This window comes from Pteropus medius, unplaced genomic scaffold (assembly GCF_902729225.1).
Source record: "Pteropus medius unplaced genomic scaffold, Ma_sr-lr_union100, whole genome shotgun sequence".
NCBI classification, from domain to species: Eukaryota; Metazoa; Chordata; class Mammalia; order Chiroptera; family Pteropodidae; genus Pteropus; species Pteropus medius.
This window is the reverse complement of record NW_024354550.1, coordinates 322918-348739: the sequence shown is the minus strand read 5'-3', so window position 1 is coordinate 348739 and position 25822 is coordinate 322918. Positions and strand designations below refer to the sequence as shown.

Sequence of the window (25822 nt, the reverse complement as noted above, 5' to 3'; positions counted from 1 at the left end):
AAAGGACATTATCCGCTGAGAAAGATATTTTGGGTAGCTCCATCTAATAGAACCTGGTAAGTTATGAAGTTCAATGTAAAATCTTCAGGTCAAAGTAAGGCATTTTTTTGATAATTACAGCCCATATTCATGGCTGATGCCCCTGAAATTGTGAAGTTTCTACTAGAAATGTTTAAACAGAAGCCAAATAGTACCGTGGTAGAGATGTTGCTAGAACAATTCATGCAAAATACTGAAGTTCAGGGTAGACATAGGACTGCATGACTCTAGTTTAGGGAAGGAGTTAAACTTAAGATTCCTTTCTTTGTTTCTTTGGATGATATTCTAAGATTCCTGCCAGCACTAAGATTCTACCAAGCAACAAATGGGGGAAAATATTTGCCATATTTCTAACAAATTTCATGCAAATCTCCCAGAAAAACATGAAAATTCCAAATGGTGAATATTCAAAGTCCAAGAACAGACAGTGCACAAAAGAGGGAAATGCAAATAGTTTATAAGCTTGTGAAAAAATGTCCACCTACACTGGTAATTATAAAAATGTAAATTTAAATATCAATAAAATACCATCTTTCATTTATTAAATTGGTGAAAGTAAGAAAATTAATACACAATTTTGATAAAGGTGCAGTGAGTAGTCAGTTTCAAACATGATTGATGAAAATATAAATTTGTTTAGACTCTCCAAAAAGCAGTTTAACAAATATGTAGCCAAAGCTTTAAATAAATTTTTGAACCATTCTATATGAATATTTAGCCATATTAAACAATTATTATTATTATTAGATATAATTATGGTATTGTAATTAAGGTAAAAAAACAAAAAGGTTTTTTATATGTTAGAATATATATTTACAGATAAAGATGCCTAGAATTTGCTTCAAAATTATCTACTGGAAATTGAATGTGCCTACATGTGAGTATGGATGAAAAGTGATTAGTTACATATTGTTTATTGTTGAAGCTGGGAAATGGTTACATGGGGACTCATTTTGCTATTCTCTCCATGTTCCATGTGTGCAAATTTTCCATAATAAAAAGTAAAAACAGCCACAGCAACAAAAATCACATCCTTTCACCTAGATAATTTTCTATTTAGGAATATATCCTGATGAAGTGAATGGCATACAAAGGTTTATATGCACAAAGATAATTTCTGAATATCCCCAAGTTCACTATTCTGTAGCATCATTCACCTGCGTAAAACATTCAGGGGCATCCTATTGCTCTCAGAACTAAAACCAAAAGCTTGAACTCATCTGCAAGGCCTTGTATCATCTGACCTTTGTTTGCCTTGACTTTTCAGATATATCAAAGCCCTCTGTGTCCCATCACTTGGATCTTCTCTCAGGAATTACCCTCCCTTGCCCACTCTTCTTCAGAACAACTCCCACTCCTACTCCAAGACCAGGGTCAGGAGTGCTGCAAGGAGGCATTTCTGCATTTGTCAGGTAGGATTAGGCCCTCAGTCCTGTGCTCTCACAAAACTGCATGCTTCTCTCTTTTAGCCCTTTTCTCAATTCTAATTAAGTAGCTAATTATATAATTATATCCTAGTTGTGTAATGACTGCCCACCCCATCGATGACCTCCACTCTTCTACTTAGAGCTGTGTCTTCTAGAATTCCCAAATATAGCAGGAATTCAATAAAAATGGGTTGAATTAATTAACTAATAAAATAATCTAAACTCATTTCCGCCAACAAAACTCTGATTAACTCAACTGTCTTCCTTGGTAATATTTCTGAGTGTTAAAATGAAATGGCAGATTTTTAACCTTCCATGGCAATGATAGAATGAGAGGCTTAAAAGGAAGGGTGCCTCCTACTCTTTTCTCTATCTTAGACTTCTGACGTTAAATGTATTTTAGAACTAGTGGGAGCCTCCTTTGCCTTATGAGAGAAACGCATCTCAAACCTCTACTAAATGAAAATCGCCTTCATTCTATAGCCAGGACCACTTTGCACGGTGGCACTGACAGAGGGAGTTTAGAAAAACTCCAAAATGCTAGTATCTTGTCAGATAATGAGTGCCTGAGAGAGATAAAGTGATTAGGAGTGAAAAAAGAGAGAACTTGAAGTTGTACAATGTGACTCTGGCTTTTATTCCATTAGCTCAGAAATACATGTTCTGGGGACAGTTGCATTCTCTTGGCTTCTGGTCTAAGATAATGAGGCTGACAAAGTTTAATCAAGGAGAGATGTTCCTGGTAATTAGATAATGAATGGGACTTTGCCATGATCTATATTAAATTAGTTTAATTTCCAGAGCAAAAGAGTCTACTTCCTGGCTAGTTCATTTTCATAATCTAGACAATAGAAATAGGAAGCAATAGAAAAAAATGTCATCTCTCAATGCTACTGTAATTCCTGGTGATTCACATGTGCATGGTTCATTTTTTAAGAGTCCAGGCCAGAATGCCCGTCAGCATGAGTTTGTCTGATTGTTTCCCACAATTAGATTCAGATGAAACATTTTTTGGTGGAAATTCTATATAGATGGTGGCAAGAGACATGTGATATCATTTTGTTCTCCACTTCTAACCCCCACCCCACTACACACTCACTTTAAAAATAGACAAGACTCAAGCATCTCAATAAGGCTAAGCCTTTAGGAATTCAAATAGACAGCTTCTTTTTCCTTTATAGTCTGACTAGGCCACATACTTAAGGTTTTGTTTATTTCTGAATAAACAAAGATCTGGGCTCACCATTGACTTAGCTTTTTCAGTTAATCTCCATAAACTTAGGCTAACAACTCTGGACATGCTTTCCACAAAGACTCCAAAATACTTTTAAAGACATCCCTGTACAGGGAGTTGGCCATTTGTTTGGAAGAATTGCCTAAGGGTTGCACCTTGGGAAATGTTAGACAAGGAAAGAAAGATATAAGGATAAATGGACATTCTCAATGTAGGTCAGCATTCTTGTTTAGCAGAGCCGTTGTCATTTGCTTTCATTCATTCAAACAAATAATTATTGAGCCAAGTGCTGTTCTAAGTTCTGGGTTATGGCCATGAGCTAAATCAACAAACCATCCTTCTCCTCCTACTTGAACAAAAATTTTTTCTCTTTTGTACAAAAGTAAATGTTTGTGGAAGATTAAAAGATGTTTCTTTTTGAAAACACATCATTGGTATTTCTGTAGAGATAAATAAGTACCTAAAAACAAAACAAAACAAAACAAAACAAAACAAAACAAAACAAAACAAAACCCTGAGAAGATATGCCAGAATGTTGATGCTCACATCTTTTCCTGTGGGAAGTTAGTGACTTCGGTGTTCATATTTGCCTGATTGGCATTTTTCCGTGTTTCCCATGCATTACCATGTTTCTGTGTAACGATGAATTTGTATTAGTTTTGTTACCTGGAAAACAAAAAATCCCTGCTCTCAAGAGCTCTGTCCTAGATAAAGTCTCCAAAGCCAAGGTACACTGGCCTGAGCCTGAATGGTATGGACAAAAGGAAACCCCAGTTTCACAGAGGGAGTACCAGGACTGGTTTTGAAGCTAAAAGCTTTCTCTGGAGGTCCTGAGAGGAAGGGTGCAGAGAGGGACAAATATCCTCAGGCTTTAGTTTAGGTTAATACCACAACGATGCCACTTAATTGTTTATTTCAATTTGACAATGAGATACTATCTTTAGCTTTATCTTTCTTGAACAACTAAAGGTGTGAAGGTACCCTAGGTTAGCTATGTATTTAGTTATTTACTGAGCAAATTCTAGTATGGAGTAATCACATTATCCCATAGGATTCCATTTATTCTCCTCAGGACAGAAACAGAGCTGATAGGGGCCTAAGCTGAGCATGTCTGGAGAAATTTTAAGTTCGTGTCTTCATTAAATATAAAGGAGAGTGAGCATGGAAAGAGGAGAGTCTGTATGGAGATGATTGATTTGAATTGCTAGCTTATCACTGAAGTTGTCTCAGCTAACAAGTGTGCCTGGAGGAGACACACTGAGTGCCTGGCCCCCAGGTGGCTGCTGGGGTGTATGGTGCAGAGGCATGTGCCCTGCCCTCATGGAATATCCATTTCAGGAAAGGGATGGGTACAACACAAACAAATAATTATGAATGTGTTAAATATTGGAACCAAGCAGAACATGACAGAAAGTAATGGGAAGGAACTACTTAGAACAGTCAGGAAGGCCTCTGAGATGAGACATTTAAGGTGAGATGACAGTTAAAGGATGAGAATGAGCCAGCATTCATACATGAACCACCAGCAACTATGGTACAGTTTAGAGATGACCTTTGTTTCTTCAGAAAGATCCAGATTTTGCCTCCTATTTCCATTTTCTAGATTCTGAAAATGAGCTTGCCAGGAAGTTGAGAAAGGAAAGGCTAAATATTGTTTTAAATTCAAGTTGGTACCATTATAACTAATTGAAAAAATTCAAATCAAGCTACTAATCAAAATCTGGTTACTAATTTCTATATTTTAAGCAACTGCAATGTGCCATGTGATAACAAATATTGTTGTTGTTATTGTTTTGTGTTTTTGTTTTTTACATAGAAACACACGCTTTTCCATTTATCAGCAATTGCTATGAGGATCCCAGACTTATTCTTCACATCATGAACAGGTAAAAGCAACTGTCCTGTTTTATTTTACTTTCCCATGTCCATTGACACCTAAGTTCCTTCAGTATCTTTTAATATATGAAAGTTAATTATGCAAACACTAACTAATTTGATCACAGTAGTACCTTTTTTTTTTGATGTTGTTGTTAAATGGGTAGCTAATTACTTTATCCAGGTCTCTTCTCATAAAAACTGTCACTAGGCTGGTGACCAGAAAATAATTGCCTTTTGTTTCTCTTTGTAATATTTTATCACAGTCTCACAAAAGGATAAAATTAAGTCTATGCAGAACAGAATTTAGAAGGGGCTCATAGTTGTAAGAATTTTATAATGATTCTTGTAAAGCAGAATTGCATTAAAACAACTATAGCATGAGGAGATACTCTCTGCAATGACACCCCATCCTCTTTTCCAGCTCGGAAACAGGCTGTGTAATTCCTGCCTCAGGAATTTTGGACGAAGTAGAGATAAATAAGTACCTAAGTACTTAAGAAAAATAAGTACCTATAAAAGGGGTTATATACCCCTTTTATAACTGAAAAACCCAAGGGGATAGATTACATAAGGTCAGTGGTTCTCAAACTCCAATGTGTACTAAGATCACCTGGAGGGCTTAAAACACAGATTGCTGGGTTTTAAAAGTGGGGGATTAATTAAAACAATGAACACACACTACAAGCTTCTTGTAAGTAGTTGAGTGTTTGAAACATGATAGCTTAGGATTTTCTGTTATGAGAATTGATCTCATGGATATGAGAAGGGCACAAACTATTTGAAAATTGCATTTTCTTCATAGTGGGAAAACATTGCTAAGGAAAACTGATTCAGAACTGTTAGCATCGTTTTGAATGATCAGATTCACCGAGAAATCAGAATCATGGAGCTTCTTGGTCTCTCCTATTATTTAGTAGCTTATTGCGGTATAATTGACATACAATAAGCTGCATATATTTAAAGTGTCTTGATGTACGTATACATCATGGAACCATCAGCACAATCAAGGAAACACACATTTCCATCCTCTGTGTTCCTCTGTAATTCCTTCTTCTCATCCCTCCCCTAAATCCCCCACCAGGCAACCACTCATCTGCTCTCTGTTACCATACACTACACTAGTTTGCATTTTCTAGAATTTTGTAAAAATGATTCACACAGTATATACCCTTTTTTTATATGGCTTCTTTAACTCAGCAATATGATTTTAAGATTTACCCATGTTGTATATATTGAGTTTATTCCTTTCTGTTGCTGAATAATATTCCATCATATGGTAAACCACAATTTGTTTATCCATTCATCTGCCGATAGACATGGCTTGTTTCTGATAAACCACCGAATGTTTTTTATTTTCTCACAACCATCTCACAAATCATTCTTTCCCCCCATTTTACAGATAAGGCAATGGAGACTCAGAGAGGCCAAGTACCTTGTTGGAGGGTCACAGAGAGTAGTCGGACCATCGAACCTTAAATTGTTAGAATGTTAGAGTTGAGAGGGACATCAGGGCACCTCTCTTGCTCTGTTTTTAAACTGCTTGGTGTTGAGATTTGAATTGTGAGCAACAAGAATTAAGCATTTCTTTTCATTTAGGGTAAAGTCAGCAGGCCCTTCTTTGCCAGCTAAATGCTGATACTCTTATCGCAATTTATTCTTAACATCTTCTATCATAGGGAAATATTCTGAAATGTTCTATCAACCTAAGGAGACCTCTCTTTCCATGGCAGCAGCACTGTGCTGGAGCTGGCTTGTATAGGCTCATAAGAGCTGATGGTTAAAGTTTTAGAAGTTAAGCTGAGTTATTTTAAAAACTAAATAATGTAAACTTTTAATAAATATATGATATTAAAAACAAAGTTAATAAATACTAAAAACTCATTGCTTCCTAATTATTTTACTACACTATACTATTATCTAGGCTCTCAAGGTTATTTACATCTAATATATCTGTGTGGTGAAAATACTCCATAGTGATGTGTTGCCACATGTTTCTTCCCAATTCTGCATTTAGTGATGTAATGTTGGTAGCTTGAAGTCAGCCTTGGTAGGAGAATTTATACCATGAAAATTGGCAAAAGCTATAAATCGGGGTTTGACTTATTATTTTGTTGATTGCTAGACTTAATGTAATGGAGAAAATGATAATTATGCAGATGAACTTTTAAAATTCATCATATCTGTAGCCATTACATTGTGACTAGTATAGAAATTGAGAAATTATTCTTCTAGTATTTGAAACTATTATATAATTTAGAAAATAAGTTGCTCACATCATTGATGAATAAGTCAAATTCTGATATATATATTTATTGTAGTACCTCTATTACTCGTTAACATAAACAAAAATATTAACTGATATTTATGGTGAAACTACACTTAGCCAGCACACTACTGCATGAAAGGATCTGGGGTCTTTGAAAACTTTAGAGAATGTCATGTCTACAAGACTAGTTAGTTTTTGTCTAGACTACATAGGGGGCCAAAGCGAAAGCAGAGAAAAAAAAGAAGATAATTAAATTAGAGCCGCTAATGAAATATATGGCATTTAAAACTTAATGTTAATTTTTAAAAATAAATACTATAAGATGTTTTAGAAAGCTATAAAATAAAAATCTCCCTCCCATCTGTATCCCCAAAACCATGTAGTTCCCCTCCCCTGAGGCAACCTCTGTTACCGGTTCTTAATTTCCTTGAGGAGGTGGTCTACGAATAAACAAGTAATATCATATATTTCCCCCCATCATTTTTATGCAAATGATACTATAAAATACATGCTATTTTACACTTTGTTTCCCCCCAACATATCATAAAACTCTATTCTTATCATGTGCTGTGTACCTCTATCTGGGAAGCATAATCGCCATTGCTCTTCTTACTCTCTCTCAGCTCCCTGCTTTCCTGACCTCTCAAGTTTGGATCAGGTACCCTTCCTATTGGCACCCTGAATGTCTCCATCGTAGTATTGCCGTTGCTAGATCATGAGAGAGGAGTCTTGCTCATAATTGTATCCCAAGCCTTGATTTATGTTTGGGAAATGAATAAGTTAAAGAATTACCTCTAAGGCAATAAGGAGAAGAAAAAACAAGCCGAGTGTACCAAGACCAGGAGGAGCTTTACTGACATTCTTTTCTTTGGTCTTCATCACACTCTATGAGAGAGGAATTATTATTTCCATTTTACAAGTTCAGGGAATTAAATAATGTTGGAACCCAGTGCTGGCAGACTCAAAGGACTCTCTCCATAATATCATTCTGTCTCTTGATTATCACTCTTTCTCCCAATGCAATGGCAAACATTGATTGATAATTAACCACAAGTGTGTGTATCATCTTGGTCCTCACAAACCACACTAAGAAGTAGATGGTATCATCACTTGCAGATAAGAAAATGAGAATGACCAGAGGTAAAGTGATTCATTAAAAAGTGATGTAAATTTCCAAAAAAAAATGAAAAGTCACTGTGAGCTATAATAGGTTGAGAAAACTTTGTGGTGGAAGAGAGATTGGAGTTGATACTCAAAGAAAGGGTAGAATTAGATAGAATTAAAATTTTCAGGAGTAGGGCTTCCAGTTGAGGAAAGGAAGATAGTGCATGAGTGTTTGAGAAACAGTAAGGAGGCCAGATGATAAGAGTGAAAGTTCATGATTAAGAGTTAGGAGAACATAAAGATGGCAAAATTAGTTGACTATATTATGGAATGTCTAGAAAAGAAATGCCACAGAAGTTGTATCCTAAAGGAAATAACTGTGTAGATGTGACATGATGAAGGTATATCTGATATTTCCTTTCCTTTTAAAATGGGATTTATATGTGACTTATCTAACCTCCTTGAGTATTTAGCTAGCTTTAGCTAATTTTTGTTTTCCTTGACAAGAATCATAACTTGTCTATCCTAGAATTTCTCTTTCTGAGAGATAGAAACCCTGAGAAATAAAAATTGCTAAGAACCTTTAAACTCTGCTATTTCAGGGTGGAGAAGGACATACCATTCTACTCTGTGAGAGTAGACTTTTGTAGTTGAGAAAACATTGGAGTTAAATGTAATTTGTGGAGCAAGACCTTGGAGTAAATCAAATGGCTTATAAGGGAAATTGTGTTTTCCTTACTCTCCTTAATTGATTTCAAACTCAGCTGAAACTCCTCAGCACGGATCAGCAATCAACTCCTGTGATTAATGTTTTTCTTACATTTGGCCATTAAGCTCTTTCCTTCAAAACACTTACTCACCAATGTTTTCAAAGTAGGGGTTTCATGGGATTCTTGCCTGCTTTTCTTTGCCATGCTTTCTCCTATTCTCCTTACCTTCCATGGGGGACCCAACACAGGAAGGGCACAACTGACCAGCAGTTGTCCTTTAATTAATGAGAGACTCAGGGGTGTTTGACTTACATCTACTATAGATCAAGAATCTGGCCTTGAAGAGACAAAGGTCGGCCAGTATATTTTCAAGCTCCCATGTACCATGGGAAGCTTTAGTTGGGAACTGTTTTAAATGCAGAAGAACTCAGGGCAGCAAAGAGCTGAGCATTTGCGCTCCTGAGGCCTGGCTTCCATGGACAAGTTCACAGTTGGCTTGGGTAAGCAGGGATTTCAGTCCCTGTGCCTTACACTTATTCCTGCAAGGAGACACTGCCCTAACTTGGGTGATCATATAATTAATTTATCATGAATACCAGGACATTTTTAACATTTAAAAAAAAGTTAAAAATAATTAAAACCATGCAGTTTTAAAGGAATACAACATCTATGGCATTCCTGGAAAAGGAATGTCTCAGAAGTTGTATCCTAAAGGAAACTGGAATAATTTTGTAGAAGCGACATGATGAAAGGTATATTTGTTGAATGACAAATTAGTTTTATTATGTTATTGAACTTATAAGGTAGTTCTATTCAAAAACTATTTTCAAAAATAAAATTGCTTCCCAAAATAAAAGTAGCATGCCCATATACATTGAAGTAAAATTTTTTAAAAACTTCTTTATAGTAATTATTTGAATGAAAAAATAGCAAAAGAAGAATAATTATTCTTGATATATAGTAATATACTTTAGTAAGTTTCTTACTCAGGTATAATCTGTCTCTAATACCACATGATAGGTATTTTTTTCCTGAAGACTATATTCTTTTTCAATAGGGTCTTTTTATTTTGAATATTTCATAAAATTACCTGAAACTACTTTCAAATTGTCATTTTATAATTAACTTAAAATTGTTAGCATCTATTTTTTTTTGCCTTAGTTATATTCTAAACTTAAAAATTAAATATGTTAAGGTCTACATAATACCTAGTAAGCTCAGAGTAAAGAGGAAGAGAGTTTCAATTCCAATTTTCTTTTTATACATTAAAATGTATAAATATTTAAATATATTTTTATAAGTACTGTTTTTTTTGCCTCTTTTGAGCATTAATTTTGCATCTTTGACAAATATTTGTTAAAAGGCAAAAGTCAAAAAATTCTCTACATTATGATTCTTTTGAGTATTTCAACAAATATGGATGCTGCAAAAATATAAACCTTATAAATTTCATTTTATTCAAATTTATGCAATTAAAAATAAGAGGTCCATCAAACATTTCTTTCTGTAAGTCAAAATAGTCCAAAGTGCAATTATGGAATTTTAAAATTAAATCTTGTAAACCATTTAAACTCTCTCTCATAGATTATTTTGTTCATTTCCCACCTCGCTTTTATATGGCTTAATTTCAATATCTTCCTGTTTGCAAGCTTTACTTTTAATAATTACAATTTGCTAAAATGTAAAAAAAGCTGGTTTTGAGGTGCTCCATTCATTGTCAATTAATTCTTCAATTAAAGATTTCAAACTGATTGTGAACAAAATGCAACCAAAATTTATGGGACACATTTACAAAATATGTTTAATGCCATTATAGTACACTTATGTTGAGTTAGAAATATAATCTTGAAAGACTCTAATGTTTATAAAATCTAATTAATGTTGTCGCATACTACCATAATGAGTATTTTCTTGCTTCGACATCAATGTCACCATGAAAATATTTGTAAATTTTGACCACATGGCTTCTATTTCAGTTGGTAGAATAGCGCACAGCTTGTTTCATAATAATTATGAATCATGTACATAGCAAGCAATGCCAGTACATTATGCTTCATAACTTTAATTTAATAATTACATTGTTCTTTCCACAATCTGTACACCACCAAAATTTGTAAACATACTATGGCTGGAAAAACGAATAATAATTTAATCTTACTGTTGAACCCTATAACTGAATTTACAATAGTATTTGCAATAATTTCAGATGTTTCATTTTCAACAAAACAAAATCTTAAAACTGTTACTTTGATTCCATAAAAAATTAAATGAAAACCTTCAACTACTGTTAGAGTTATGGTGATTTATATTTCAATCATGTGATGACATTGATATGAAATTGGTATCATTTAATTGTTGGGCAAGTTCTTATGCTAAAGGAGTCAAAACATTATCAGCTATCACTTTACAGGTGGATATACATAAGGAAACTTGGAATTAATGCAGGGCAAAATTAAAACAGGAAAGGACCATTTGCTCTAAATGAAAAGTCTTGCTTCAAAAGGGAGTGTGTAAATGAACCTTCTGAAGCTGCACTTGCTATATTGAATCCCAATCTTCTTAAATTAACTTTTAACCTTTAAAATAGACCCTGATGATTTTTCAGCAGATTTGTATCTCCTCATTTTCAAGTGGTCAGTGATATTGCTATGGGTCCCATAGTGGATAGTAAGAGTATACATTCTGTGCAAGTTTTACTTTTATGATTAACTCTTTTGAGAAATGGAAATTCTGTACTTAAGTTTTCATTAAACTCATACTTTTTTTTTCATTGAGGTCATTGTTATTTAAAGGGTTTATTGTAAAATTAAAAAAAAAATTGTCAAACAATAAAAGTCATGGATTTACATCGTTCAGTAACTAAAAGCATTCATAATGAGTTCTATGGCAGGACTGCTCATGTTCTATTTTATGTACATATTTTATATATGTCATTTTCCACTAACCTGGTGACTATGTATCTACAGAGAATGTCACCAGCTGATAGTCCCAGTGGTTGGCAGAGCAAGTAACATGGAATATTTCTCCAACCACCACCTGATACCAGGAGTTATTTGTCCCTAGCAGCTCATGACTGAGTATACATTATTTTTATCAGTGAGGGCCATGAAAGGGAAGTACTAGCTACATTGCTTCTGGAAAGAGTTGAGAAAAGAAAAATGGGTAACTGTTATTGCAGATTTTTTTTCAGATTTTACCATGTGTTTAAGTGAAAACTCAACATTGCGTAAGCATTTCATATACTATTCAAAGAGACCATGGCAGAAGGTATAAAGTGGCTATCAGTCCAACCAATCTGGCTCGTTTTAATTCAACTGCTAATAAAATCACTTCACTAAAACATGAACTATCTGGAATGAGTGCTACACCAAAAGGATGCTGAGAATATAAGTGTAAATTGGGATTCTTCTCAGTAAACTGGGGTATAAAATCAGCCTGGCCCTGATCCAATTTTTTTGGTTGGATTTGGCTCCATGACTGTCAGCTTCCTGAGTTGTCATTAAATAAAATTTCTCATGTCTTTATTTTTAAAATAAAACAATTCACTGACTTGTGAGTTCATTTAACTTCTGGAACAGGACATTTAGTAAAGCATTATTACAAATGTTATGCTTAGCCTCACAATCCGGAAAAAATCTAGGTTCCTGCCTAAGCCACAAAGCCTGTGTAAGGCCTCTCCCTCTCCCATATCACCTGAGCCTCATCTTATTCCACTCCTCTTACATCACCACTCTCTGCCATGCCTGCCTTCAGCTCTTCTCATAAGCCAAGTGTTATGTATCTTCAGAGCCGTTGGAGGCTGCTCCCTTGCTTGGAATGTTCTTCCTCCCACTCAACCAAGCTTGGCTCCAGCGCTTCCTGGGATGATCTCAACTTAGTCTTCACCTCCTTAGAGAGTTCCTCCCTGGCTGTCTACCTAGAGGAGGTCTCCCTTGTTTTTTTTTTTTCAATCTCAGCCCATATTTGTTTCTTTCACAGAGCTTATTGCTTTTTGTTGCAATTAGTTTATTTGTTGACTTATTTATTTTATTGACAGTCTTTACCATGAGAATCTAAGACCTATGCCCTTTCATCTTTAGATTCCCCAGAGCTGAAAAGGGTGTCTGGCACCAAGCACTGAAGAAATATTTGTTAAATGAATGGAAAAATACATTAATATTGTGTTTAAGATGTAAAATACATATCAAAAGATTTAGATCAAATTTACTATATTTGAAAATGTTGATTATAATATCAAATTTCTAAAAATTAGTTTTATTTTCAAAATAATTTTTATTATATTCATTTTATATTCATTTTATTATATATTTATTATATATAGCCCCAAAGGCACCAGTCTGCTCACTCTGCACTTCCCAGACCCTCCAAGTCTTCAAGCAAAAGGGCAGGGTCAGAGCTACTCAAGTAGCTCTGTGGAAAAATATTTAGTGATATGAACAACTGTGCTATATTAAGTGACAAAAGCAGAAGATACTAGCATATGTGACACATGATACCATATTTTTAACTTACAAAGGCAGAGAAATATTAATGCAGAGAAAAAGACTGGATGATAATATCAATATACCAAAATATTAACCCAAAATATTAATGATGATTTTCTCTGGGTGGTAAGAATAAGAGGGATTCTTCCTTCCTTCCTTTCTCATTAATATTAATGAAGAAAAAGAAGTAGTATAGGGAACAATTATAATTAGTCAACAATTAATTTTCTTTTTTTAATTATTATTAAGTATTATTAAATATTAATTTTCTTTTTTTATTATTATTTATTATTATTGGCATGATCAACAAAGTGCAATAAATTTCAAGTCTACAATTCAACAATATGCTTTCATATATTACATATATATTGCATTGCGTGTTCACCACCTATAGTTAGATTTCTTTCTGTCACTACATATTTGACCCATTTTAGCCCATCTACCTCCTCCGTCCCTCCCCACCCCACCACCGTCTGGTAACCACTAGTCTATTGTCCATGTCCATGAGTCTTTGTTTGTCCTCTTTGTTTTTTTTAGGTTTATATCACACATATAAGTGATATCATGTCGTTTTCAACTTTTCCTGCCTGGCTTATTTCACTTCTCATGATTATCTCAAGGTCCATCCATGTCTCAAATGGCAGTATTTCATCTCTTCTTATAGCTGAGTAATATTCCATTGTATATATGTACCATATCTTCTTTATCCCATCTTCTATCATAGGACACTTCATTTGCTTCCATGTCCTGGCCTCCATGAGTAATGCTGCTATGAACATCCAGGTGCATATATCTTTTCAGATAAATGTTTTCAGGATTTTTGAGTAAATACCCAGAAGATGGATTGCTGGATCATATGGTAGTTCAATTCTTAGTTTTTTGAGCAAACTCCATACTGTTTTCCATAGTGATAATTTTCTTCACTTAAAAATATACATTAAAAATTGAAAAGTTAAAGAGGAGATATGAGTGAGAGAGCATAAATATCCCATCCACTCATATCTCCCTGACTTCCAATTTTCTTCCTCAGAGCCAACCTCTGTTAATACCTTTTCGTATTTAAAAACAATTTGTATGAACAAATATACATGTGTGTTTGTGTATATATGTATTTTCTTCTCATTTTTACATAAATGTTAGCATAATAAATAATTTTTCACATTTATCAACAATTTATCATGAAGATTTTTCCATATGTATACCTATATACACTATCTTCATAATTATTTTTGTTTTTTAAAATAAACGTTTATTTTTCATTTACAGTTGGCATATATCATTATTCTAGTTTCAGGTGTACAACATTGTGATTAGATATTTACATAGCTTACAAAGTGATCACCCCAATAAATCTAGTACCCATCTCACACCATACATAGTTATTGCAATACTATATTCCCTATGCTATACTTTACATCCCCATGACTGTTTTGTAACTACTAGTTTGTACTTCTGAATCCCTTCCCCTTTATCACCCATGCCCCCAAACTTCCTCTCATTTGGCAACCTTTAAAATGTTCTCTGTACTTATGAGTCTTTTTCTGTTTTGTTTGTACATTTATTTTTATTTTTATTTTTTGTAGTGAGTGTACCTCAACATACATTTATGTGCACCTGTGAGTATATTTGCGGGTTCATTTCCTAGAATGCAATTGCTGAGTCTAAGAGCATGGCATTTAAACTCTGGTGTTTTTTATCTTTCGAGGTTGCACCAGTTTGTATACCCACCTAAATATATGTGAGGGCCTCTTTTCCCACAAACTTACCATGCTTTTTTAACATTTATCGATCCATAGATAAAAATGGAGTCCTGTAGTTTTAATTTAATTGCTCTTATTATGAACTAATTATCATGTTCTAGCTGTAAATTTTAAAAGATATTTAGATTATTATTTTCAAATTCTCACAATAAGGGAGGGTATTACAAGAAAAAGGTTCTGTTGAGCCCGGATGAATGAATAACCAGGGTACAGATGACAGCTAGGTTAGAGATGGCAGACCCAAAGCACAAGTACTGCTCTTCCACCTTCATGTCAATAATCCATTATGTTTTGTTTTGTTTCTAAGCATGGATGGATCCTCAGAATGTTTCTCAACACAGCTCTAGGGTGTCCCATCACAATTAGAATTGACATCTTTGCTTATACTATTTGCCATACTTGTTTCAAATAGCTTATAACTAAGTAAAATAAAGGGACAAAAACCTGAGCTATGGCATCTCACATGACAACAAATATAAAAGAGAGAATTTCTCTTTCATGAATCTCTATATAAGACCCAGCCTGTGTTAATGGCTAGTTTGATGGACTTTTTTTTTTTCCAGAGAATTATTAAATATATTGAGCTCCAGTAATGCACAACAGCAATCGATTTGTTAATACACCTTCAGGGGCTGCTTTCTTTTCTGGCTTTGCACTCCTCTTCTCTGAGTATTCCCTTCCCCCTCCAAATAAACTTTTTGCATCCAAATCCTTGTTTCAGATCTCTTCTGAGAACCCAAACTCAGATACAAACTTTATCTTATTTAACTTAAGAAATGCAAAGCTGGGGGCAGGGCTCTGCTGAAAAGCAAGGCCTGATACTGTCAGTTGGGGAAGCAAACACATACAGCACATAAAAGGGTCACCCTTCTCCATGGTCTCAAGCTCCTGCTTTTACACTCTTTCCTGTTTTATCTTTTCATCATTACCTTCGCAAATGTAACATCAAAGTAATTCCTTAAAGACATTAAAACTTTTAAGATGTGCAACTTTCGTTTTAAAAAATTTGTTTTTACAATGTGTGACTTTTGAAAACTCCATTCAGTGGCAGGTACTGGATCTCTTCCTCCTTGCACATACTTAATCCCCCTCCAAATAAAATAGCCACAACTCTCCCTGCTTTAAGTGAGTGGCTTTTCAGCTCCTCTGAGTGGTCTGCCATCTACCTTCTCTCAATTCTCAGGATATTGATGACTGGGGAAAGGCAAGCATCTGCTGACTGATAGGGACCCAAGAACAAAGCATGGAAAAGAAAATTTGGCTCCAGTAGAGTTTTCTTTCCTTCCTCCTTACACATCCAAAGAACTTTTGCTCTGAAAATCTTTCTATGGTTGAGCATAAGAGTTTATTGGGTAGATTTAATGGAGATGTCTCACCAGAGCCTCTCATACCTTCCCCACTGAATTCCATCTTAAACCTGCATTACACTTACCAGAGTAACTCCTTCAGACACAGTCAGTAGATATTATCGTGTTTTATTACTTTTTTTTTTTTACAGTGGTTAAATTTTATGACTTTTAGAATCTCCTATTCCCAAGAGCCTCAGAACATTGGATGTGTCTAAATATGGAGATATTAAGATTCTCTCACAGCCCTTTACCTACAAAGTACAGTGGAGGCAATATTTTAGGGAAAGTGCCTGAGACACTGAGAAATTGAACAATTTTCTTCAATTTCTTCTGTATAAAGTGATTCAAATATTTTGGAATGATAAACTTTTTGAAGGATAATCACACCACTATAATTTAGTGGATTTAAATTTAAACACACATTGTGTTTCCACGCACTTAGGCCTCTGTTATCCAATATTATCCCATGAAGTCTCAGAAATATTACATACACACACACACACGTGCGCGTGTGCACACACACACACAATCTTAGTGGAAACAGAATCAAAGAATAACAAACATGACTATATGCTAAATGATTTGGAAATTGTCATTGTTATCGGTAGCCCAAGAAAATAATATTAGCTAATAGCTATTACTCGAGTGCAGGAAATGGTGGTGTGTACTGAAGACTATAGATAGATCTTCAACAGATTCTTAAATTTTAACTTTTATGGAAAAGCCAAAGGAAAAAGACAGATAGAATCACTGTTACATTGAAAAGATGTCAAAGGGAGAAAAGTCAGTTGGTTAATCATTCAGAGTCTTCCAGAATATATAATTATCAGTAGAGCCCCAGGGTAAGCACATTGATGATCATAAGTATTTCTTGATGGTGTGTTAGCATTTTCAAAAACTCCATTAGTTATTTTCATGTTACTCAGGGGAAATCAGACACTGATGGAACTGACTTGTACCAACTAAATTCACAAGAGCCTGATTGATATATCCAATTACCAATTGACTAATTTGGAGTGGAAAAAATAGAGCTATTAAGAGATCCAAAATATTCATGTTCTCAGGTCAGTATTTTCTCTCACTTGTGGGAAAATATGCCCAGGAAGTCAAATTATTATTGAAAAGTTGCTTGGTAAAAAGTCAGACTAAAGAGATTTGGATCATCTTAATAAGAAGTGTCATTATAAAGAATCCATTGAAGATTAAATGATTTGGATAAAATGACTATGTCTTTTTCAGAGGCTTAGACTTTATATTCTCAGCAAAATTTTAAAACTTCTCTCCTTAATACATTTTGGCGATAATGCTCAAGTCCCCATAGAAAAACTCACGTCTAAATTATGTTTTAAAGTCTACGGCCATGCTATTCTGAACAAGCCCTATCCTGTCTGATCTCAGAAGCTAAGCAGGGTCGGGCCTGGTTAGTACTTGGATGGGAGACCACCTAGGAAGACCAGGTGCTATAGGCATAAAAAATAAATAAAAAAATAAGGGATTGTAAGCTGACAAGGTCCTTGCAATCTGTAAAATCAACCAAGGGTTGCCTTGTCTAAAAAAAAATTATGTTCTAAAGGTCATTTGTTACTAACTCATTTACTAGAGCCAACTCTTTTGGTCTGAACTTGGTGTGGCTTGACTATAATTTTTTTTTATAGTAAAGTCTCCAAATTCTATCAGTACAATTAAGAGAGATTTCCTTCATAATATATTTTTTCTATTAGCTTTCACCTCTCTCTTTAAACACTGCTATCTACTTCCCCTGCCAATGACTTTTATCTTTATGTCATTCAGATCATTGTCCCAAGACTGGGAGCTTTGGAAATGACGCAATACTGCACTCCAATGCAACTACAGTCTGTCTGTCCCATTTTGCTAGCAGTTATCACTTTAACACTTCACTAGCAAATAAGTTGGGAACCGAAGGACAGGATTTCTGCCTCATGGATCCTCCAATTTTCTTGATTGTAAGAAGCAAGTTAAAGGCAAATATTAAACAAACTGAACTTCCCACATTTTCTATGGATAGAATTTGAGAGTTCAAAGCCATGATTGAATTTATTAACAATATTAGATTTATCAGGAACAAAATAGCATATTCCTTCTTCTAATCTTATATCCTTAGCATTTCTCACAGTGTCTGGTAGAGAATAAGTGTTGGGAGACAATTCTCTATGGATTTCTCACATTATACATATCTTTTAAATAGAGGCATTAACTGCCTTTGTTTTGGACTATTTGTCAAGGATGTTTGTATAGCAAACTTCCTTAGAAGAGTAAGGAAGTGTCTCTTTCAATAGCAATAAGCAGGCATGCTTACTATTTAGTATAAAAGATCTAGCATCCCTATACTCAAGAGTTCTTCTCAAATGCTGATGCTGGCTACTGCTACTGCTATAAATAATAGTCTTTTGTTTCTAACCCAGGAGTCTCACGGCTTCTGCCAGCTTCTATGAAACCCAGGAGTCTCACGGCTTCTGCCAGCTTCTATGAAACAGTTCAGCTTAACTAACTTGTTAAGTTGAACACAGGGTAAAATCTCATATCTTTCACAGTTCTGGAGTGTAAGTGCTCAAAAGAAAAGTCTGTTGAATGAAATAATTTTTAAAATGTTTAAAGAGGTTATTATTCTTCTGACTAATCAACAATTACCCAGAGAAAAAGCCCAAGAACTTCTCTTGGCTAGGAGATATTTCACAATATATTTTTATTAAAGTACCAGTGTGTGTTAGTCAGCCTGTGTTTATTTCAGATATCAATGTTGACTTTAAAATGTTGGCAGCAGTGTGTTTGGACTTGGTTAAACGTTGAGTTATATAATAGGAACCAGTTATATATTTAAGCATTTGTCAAGGATGTTTGTATAGGATGTTCCTATACCTAGTCCTATAGGAACTACAGATTTTGTATAGGTTCTACTTGCTTCTGCATCAATGTCCCTAGTGGATAAGACTATAGTTTTGGTACACAGCTGAAATTTTATTCTCTCTTTCTAAAAATAACAACTAATTATCTTTAATTTCATTTGGAACACAAAATACTGACTTTGGTGTTTATTTTTCCATTTGTTGCAGAGGTGAAATTGTTTTTCTCTTCGTTTTAGAATGTCTGGCAAATCTGAGCCTGGAAACCCTTTACTAGGAGTCTTAGTCTTTATGCATGGCAGATGGCCAAGCTGCTACCTGTTCCCTTCCTATTAATCATGACTCTGAGAGACTGCACAGAAGGCTGGTGCCAGGCAGCTGAGGATCCGGAAAGAAAAAGGTTTTCCAAAGATAAACAAGTGATTTAAGGTCAATCATCATTTTTAACTATTTTAGAAGGTATTTGGCATGTCAGGAGGGAAAATGTGCTAGGATCTAGGAGACAGACATAGGTTTGTTTCTAGACTTGCCTCTTTTTCTATGGTTCTGAGAGAGTCATTTGGCTTCTCTGAGTTTTAGTTTGCTCACTTGTAAAACAGTAACAATAATGCCTGCTCTGCCTATATCTTAACATTGTTTTTGAGTAGCAAATGAAATAGTTCAATTCCGGTCAGTAACGTAACAATCATTTGGTCCTTTTATCAACATTTTTTGGCATAAATTTAGAAGGGCTTTGAAGACCATAAAGGTTTACATAAATGGAGGTTATTATTAGTAAACAGTATACTCACCGCTTTCCTTTTGAATGTTTGCTTCTTTTTTAGCACCGAAGAAAATGTCACTCTAAAAATCAAGGAAATACAGCCTTGAATACTATACATACATGATTAAAATATTTAGATCATGGCAATACTGACTTGTTTTTTGGACACCTTTATGTGATAAGCTGGAACACAGCAATCAAAACCAAATCAAATCAGCATTTGCTAAAAACGTAGAAATCGTAATTTCTTTCTGACTCAGATTTTCTTAAAGGAGTTAAAACTTGAGCAACTATACTCGACTCAATTTGCCCCAATAAGATCCTGAATAGGATATAAATGGCTGTCTAACAGCTTGTCAATTCTGTCATGAATCAGCAATCTGGGTGGTACAAAAAGACTTCTCCCAATTCTCAAAGAAGGACTGATTACACAGGCGCTAGTCTTTGTGGTAGCAAGTCACTGTTGCTATTATTAAAAATCATGTGTTTTGACACAGAACGGTAGAAGACTTAACACAATATTCACTTTTTAGTTTTTATTGTATGACATAAAAATATAATATTAAGACTAGTTTTATGGAAAGATGAAATAAAATTCATAAATACATGTTTATAGAGATATTAATAAAAGAGACAGAAGGAATAAATATTCCTTTTTATAACTTAAACAACAACAACAGAAACTAATTTATTTCCTTTTGATTTTAGTAGCCACTCCCAAACATGATATATTTGTCCTAATATAAATATTAATGATACTGAGGAAAACAGAAATGGAACAACCTCTAGAGGAGCATTTTTTAAACTTCTTCAAATTTCATCTTTAGGGTTACTGCCCTAAAATGAGTTACTGCCATTTTTACGTGTTGCCTTAATAAACTGTAATCACCAGTTTCATGTTCTTAATCTTTTTTTATAATGGTTTCATGGCTTGGCTATAAGATAAAGTAATGAATTATTTGTGTATAGATACATTATCTCAAATTGTGATTCAGTTGTAACTTGTTTTTAAAAGATATCTTTATAGTACTGAGGCTGCAGTATATGCTTAATGTATTGAAAACATAATGACTCCCTCAAACATTCAGTAAATAATAGTGTTCCATTATAAATTTTAATTGTTTTAAATATATACTACATATTTTGACACAAGATGTTTACATTGATCATCTTCTTGATCACCCATATGCTTTTTCAATATAAACAGTTATTCTAGTCTTCTACTATAAAAGACCAAAAATATTTGAACAGATAGAACTGGAGGAGCTCCTCATTGGCAGTCAGATCAATTGAGCTGAAAAAGATGCAGATAGAGAAAAAAAAATCATGTTTTTTTGTGCTATCTCTAGACTAAAGCTTTTTTAAAAACAAAAAAAATTCTGAAATTGTAAAGAATAAAGCAAAGAATGTGGAATGAGTTTACAGTGAAGCATCTTAAAGGGATAAGGCAATAGTAGACCACCTCTTCTTCCTCATAGCTCCTAAGTGGGAATGAAGATGGCCCTTGCCTTCTTCTCATGGAGGGATGGGTCTTGTTATGGTGATCTCCATATTAACAGTAGAAAGGGAGTCAATGTGTTGATTTCAGATCCTGTAAAACAAGATTCTTTGCCTGGGTTCAGGGATCGAATTCAGCAGTCCCTGGGCTTGATAGATAAAGAATTTCTTTAATTTTTTTTTCTGAACTTCTAGAATTTCTCTCAATTATGAATGTAGATTTTAAACCATAGTAATTATTAACTGTTTCTGTGAGTCTGACACCAAGAGAAATAAAAGACATTTTCTTATCACATTACAATTGTAGATATCTTGAAAACATCCTTTATAGTCATCACTACTTCAAAATATGATAGCTCTTAGATTTGCAGCTGGATTTTATTATTAATGTTAGTAAAGACATATATATTATGTTATCATGAGTTTTTAAAGCCATCTGCTATTTGTATCTCTATATAATTGTCAATTTTAATTGTAATCATATGTATTTTATTTTATGCATTTAAAAATATGCTGAGAAGGAGTATAGGTATCGCCAGGCTGTCACAGAGGTCCATGATACAAAAAAAAGTTGTAAAAACTTGACCTAGAGGAACATTTACTGAAAATCTTAAATTATTCCCCAAAAACCAAAATTTTCAAAAACTTTTATTTTTTTTTTAGGAAGAAATTTATTTGGGACAAAAATTTTTAAATTTCATCATATCTTCCATCCCTCTACTTAGTCCATTGAATTCCTGACAAACAGCATATACACAATAAACATTCATAGAAAATGATGCTCCTGTTTCTTTTTGAAAAATGAGTAAGCTGCTAAAAACATGCTGAGTTTGGTTCATGGGACACTTCTCAAAAGGAGAAATGGCTTAAGATAGAGAATTAAGTGGAAAGGAAAGGAATATCTGCATAGAGGAATTAGCCAAGGGCAAGATCTTACCTTGAAGAAGACATTCTGCATTGAATCTGAAAACACTTGTCTTATGTTAACACATGCCCATGTTAACCTTTCCTCTCAACCACAGATAATCACATTATGCATGAAATAACTTATTAATTGTATTTTCAGTTGACAAGTATTAAATTACATGCTAAATCTGTTCACTTCGGGGAAGATATTTGTTGTAGTAACATTTGCTAATATATGCTAGTCTCAGAAAAGCATTATATTACAATTCTTAATATAGGTACAGAAATGAAAAGGTCTAAACATGTGACTAATATATTTGATTCTTCATATATATCATGAGGAATTCAGAACCTCTACATGATTTGTCTGATAAAACTGTCATCATAGTCTAGTTTTTCAGTTTGCTGCTAGAAATTGTTTTGTTTGGTTTGCTATTTCTTCTTGTATATATCCACACTGGACAGAATCTTTGAGAAATTAGATGATTGTCAAGGGCAGTATGTAGAGCATGATGTTTAGAAACAGCAACAGGCAGAAAGAATGTGTGGTTGTTCCCCTTACATCTTATATTCTTACAATGCCAAACTTTGTAGTTCGTCCATCAGACCATAGTTTTCATATCCTGGGAGATCCGTGTCCTTGGAATATCTTTCTTGTCCTCATTCATTCTCTGCAATCTCAAGATCTGATGTCACCATTTTCTTGTAAAAACTTAGGCTGATTCCTCCTCTCATTCCAGATTGTATTGATAAAGTCTCTGTTCTTCTAGAGTCATAAACTGCTCTCAGTTCTCCACACTCAAAACCTCTAATCAATTATTCAACATTATGCTCTAGACTATGAACATCTTGAAACTGGAATTATGACTTTGAGTTACAGGTAAATATTAGGCCCTCAAGATTTTCTATACAAATAATTGGATGAATAAATAAATGAGACCAACAAATAAGGCTAATGTGACAGGGTCATATGAAAGCTGAAGGATGTGTAAGGAAGGGTGGGGAGACAAGTTGGTCCTGGTCAGTCTCAATTCCAAGACATTAATAGAAATGTGTATGTGCGTGCGTGCGTGTGTGTGTGTGTGTGTTGCATGGGAGTAGTGGAGAAGTGAACTTTATGCCTGACTGTGTATAAATAATTTCATTGTAGCAGGGAGGAATGCCACTGCCACTTTTTGATATATAAATGCTACATTTCTTTAAATTAGAGAAATTCATTCTGTACTCTCAACTATAACACTGGAAGAAAATTCAAACTCAGTCATGATTGGCAGAGAGACGTCTCTCTTATCCTCCTATGAGTTTGGAGGTAAGTGTGGAGCCTCTGATGTGTATCCTGCAATCATTCTTGTTAGGCACATCCATGAGAGGAAGCCCAAGCCCCAGACTCTTCCAGAAACCTGCCTGGTTCCTGTGCATATGTCCCACTCCCAGCCTGAGGAAAATCAACCTTCTTCCTCAATTAGGTAGCTTGTATTGCTTCTACTCCAAAGCTCTAACCTCCATTGTCTCCTCTGGGGAATAATATCCACGGAAATTTTTATACTAAGGGTGATGGGTAGGAAAAGAATCTGGAAACACCAGTTATTCCTTTCTTTACCACTTACCTTGTTACACAGATCTTCAGAAGTAACAGGAAGTTTTATCTTCCTCTTCTCAAAGTCCCCACCTCCTCCAGTCCACTGACAGCCCTGAATCTCCTCACAGTTCTAGCCACTATTTCGCTTTGCAGCGTGGAAAAGCTTAAAGCACAGAGTCTTGGCAGTTGTCCTGGTTTTCTTCATCCTGTTTATGACTCCAAAGAAAACATTTTTGACTCAAAAACAAGCTGAATGTTTCTGTTGAGACCTCAAATATTTTCCCAGAGTCCACCATAAAAATAATAAGGTCATGTTGTAATTTTAAATGATGTGTTCAAGTTCTTGTGGCAAGAGCCTGCTATAGTTTAGTTTACCATGCAAAGAACCTCAAGTCTGCTTCTAAACAAAATGTTCTCCAAAAAATAAAGCAGACTTCCCTCTGATGATCCACATCTCAAGAAGAATCAGTATTTGTTATCATAAAACTCCAAACAAATATTTACGTACACTTACCATTGTTTTGCAACTTGCATGATTTGGGCTGTCATTACTTATGCTAGCATTGTCACTCAGAACTCAGTATTAATATTTTCTTCAAAATATTTTACTTTGGTAGTATAAATGCATGCTATATTGCCAAAGACATATTAGACAAGAATGATCATCAATATATTGCACTGAAATGGCTTCATTTTGAAACAGTAGGGAATTCATGAGAGGAGTTTTGGGAAGAAAAAATATTTTAGTAATCAATCCCATAATATTTATGTTCTCTTAGAAATAATAGTAACTAGGCCTCACTTGTAAATAACAAAACTAAAAATCTACACCATTATATGAGTAAGACTTCATTTTAAAATAAACATATTATAAAAACATGAACAAATAATATTAGAGACCAAAAATACTAACCTGTGAATATTCATATTCTCTATGTCACTGCCCATTAAGAATTATTCCACCAGAGCCAACTTGATTTGTGAACATTTGTGAGGCAAGAAAAGTAAAGATAAGACTGGAGTGTGTTGCTTTGCATTGGAATAGGTGAAATTTTGCTTCTGGAAGAGAAAATGCTATATTCCTTATATCTTTGCAAGAGCCTAGGAAGTGTTAGAAATTTTTTATTGATAGACAGGCCTTTCTGTAGGGCAGGCTGTGATCCCAAAACAGGATAGGGACTGAACTTGAAGTGCTGCCATGGGCTGTGTACTAATCCCTTTGACAGAGTCTAGTAAGGAGTTTTTAACATTAAATTTTGTTTAATTTTTGAATAGATTATATATTTGATGCAGGACAGGACAACCCCACCCCCACCCCATCCCCACCCCGCCCCAGTGGAGATTCAAATCCTTCACCAATAGAGAAAGAGTTTTTGATGGAGTGCAGGAAAGAATTCAAGCGTACATCAGAGTTAGAGTCAAAAAGAAAGTTTCTTAGAGATGTGGTAATGCCTCCATAGACTGAGTGTGGTCTCCTCTCAGAGACAATGAGTGAGAGAGACAAGAGGGACAGAGAGAAAAGATAATGAGAAGGACAAAGATAAAGACAATAAGAGGGACTGAAAAAAGACCATGAGAGGGACAGAGACAAGACCAAGACAGAAAAAGCAAAGACAAAAAGCCTTGGGTGTTTGGGAAATTCAGTTTATATATCATTCTTAGTTTCTATGAATTACAGTTTTAAAGATTTTGTTTCCCTATTTTTCTTTGATGGTATACTGGGTATATATTGTGAAAGTAAAGGTATGTAGCATGAAAGTCATGGATAGTAGCAAGAAAGCCTACTGGCAATCTCCAGCCTTTGTTCCATAGGTTCCCCATGGTTTTAGCCATAGGGAATGATTTATTGTGTTTATTTTTTGTAGGGTGTGACTTAAAGACTCTGTTTTTCTATATTCCATTTCAGTGTGAGTAAATAGTTTCTTAGCAATCTCAGCAGAAATCTTCCTCTGTTCTACAGGTTTC

General features: G+C 34.6%; 1 long non-coding RNA gene and 1 pseudogene across 2 annotated transcripts in view; one reads left to right on the top strand and one right to left on the bottom strand.

The window, feature by feature from the left end:
- Positions 1-24179, bottom strand: part of LOC120596589 (uncharacterized) — a 58217-nt gene extending 34038 nt beyond the window's left edge. For both annotated transcript variants that reach the window (XR_005651200.1, XR_005651201.1), the window contains exons 1-2: positions 23886-24179; positions 19904-19955 (exon numbers count right to left, since the gene is read on the bottom strand). This is a non-coding gene — a long non-coding RNA (uncharacterized LOC120596589). The remainder of the gene's footprint in view (positions 1-19903; positions 19956-23885) is intronic.
- On the top strand, positions 17602-17720 carry LOC120596667 (uncharacterized; annotated as a pseudogene).
- Positions 24180-25822: the final 1643 nt, after the last annotated feature.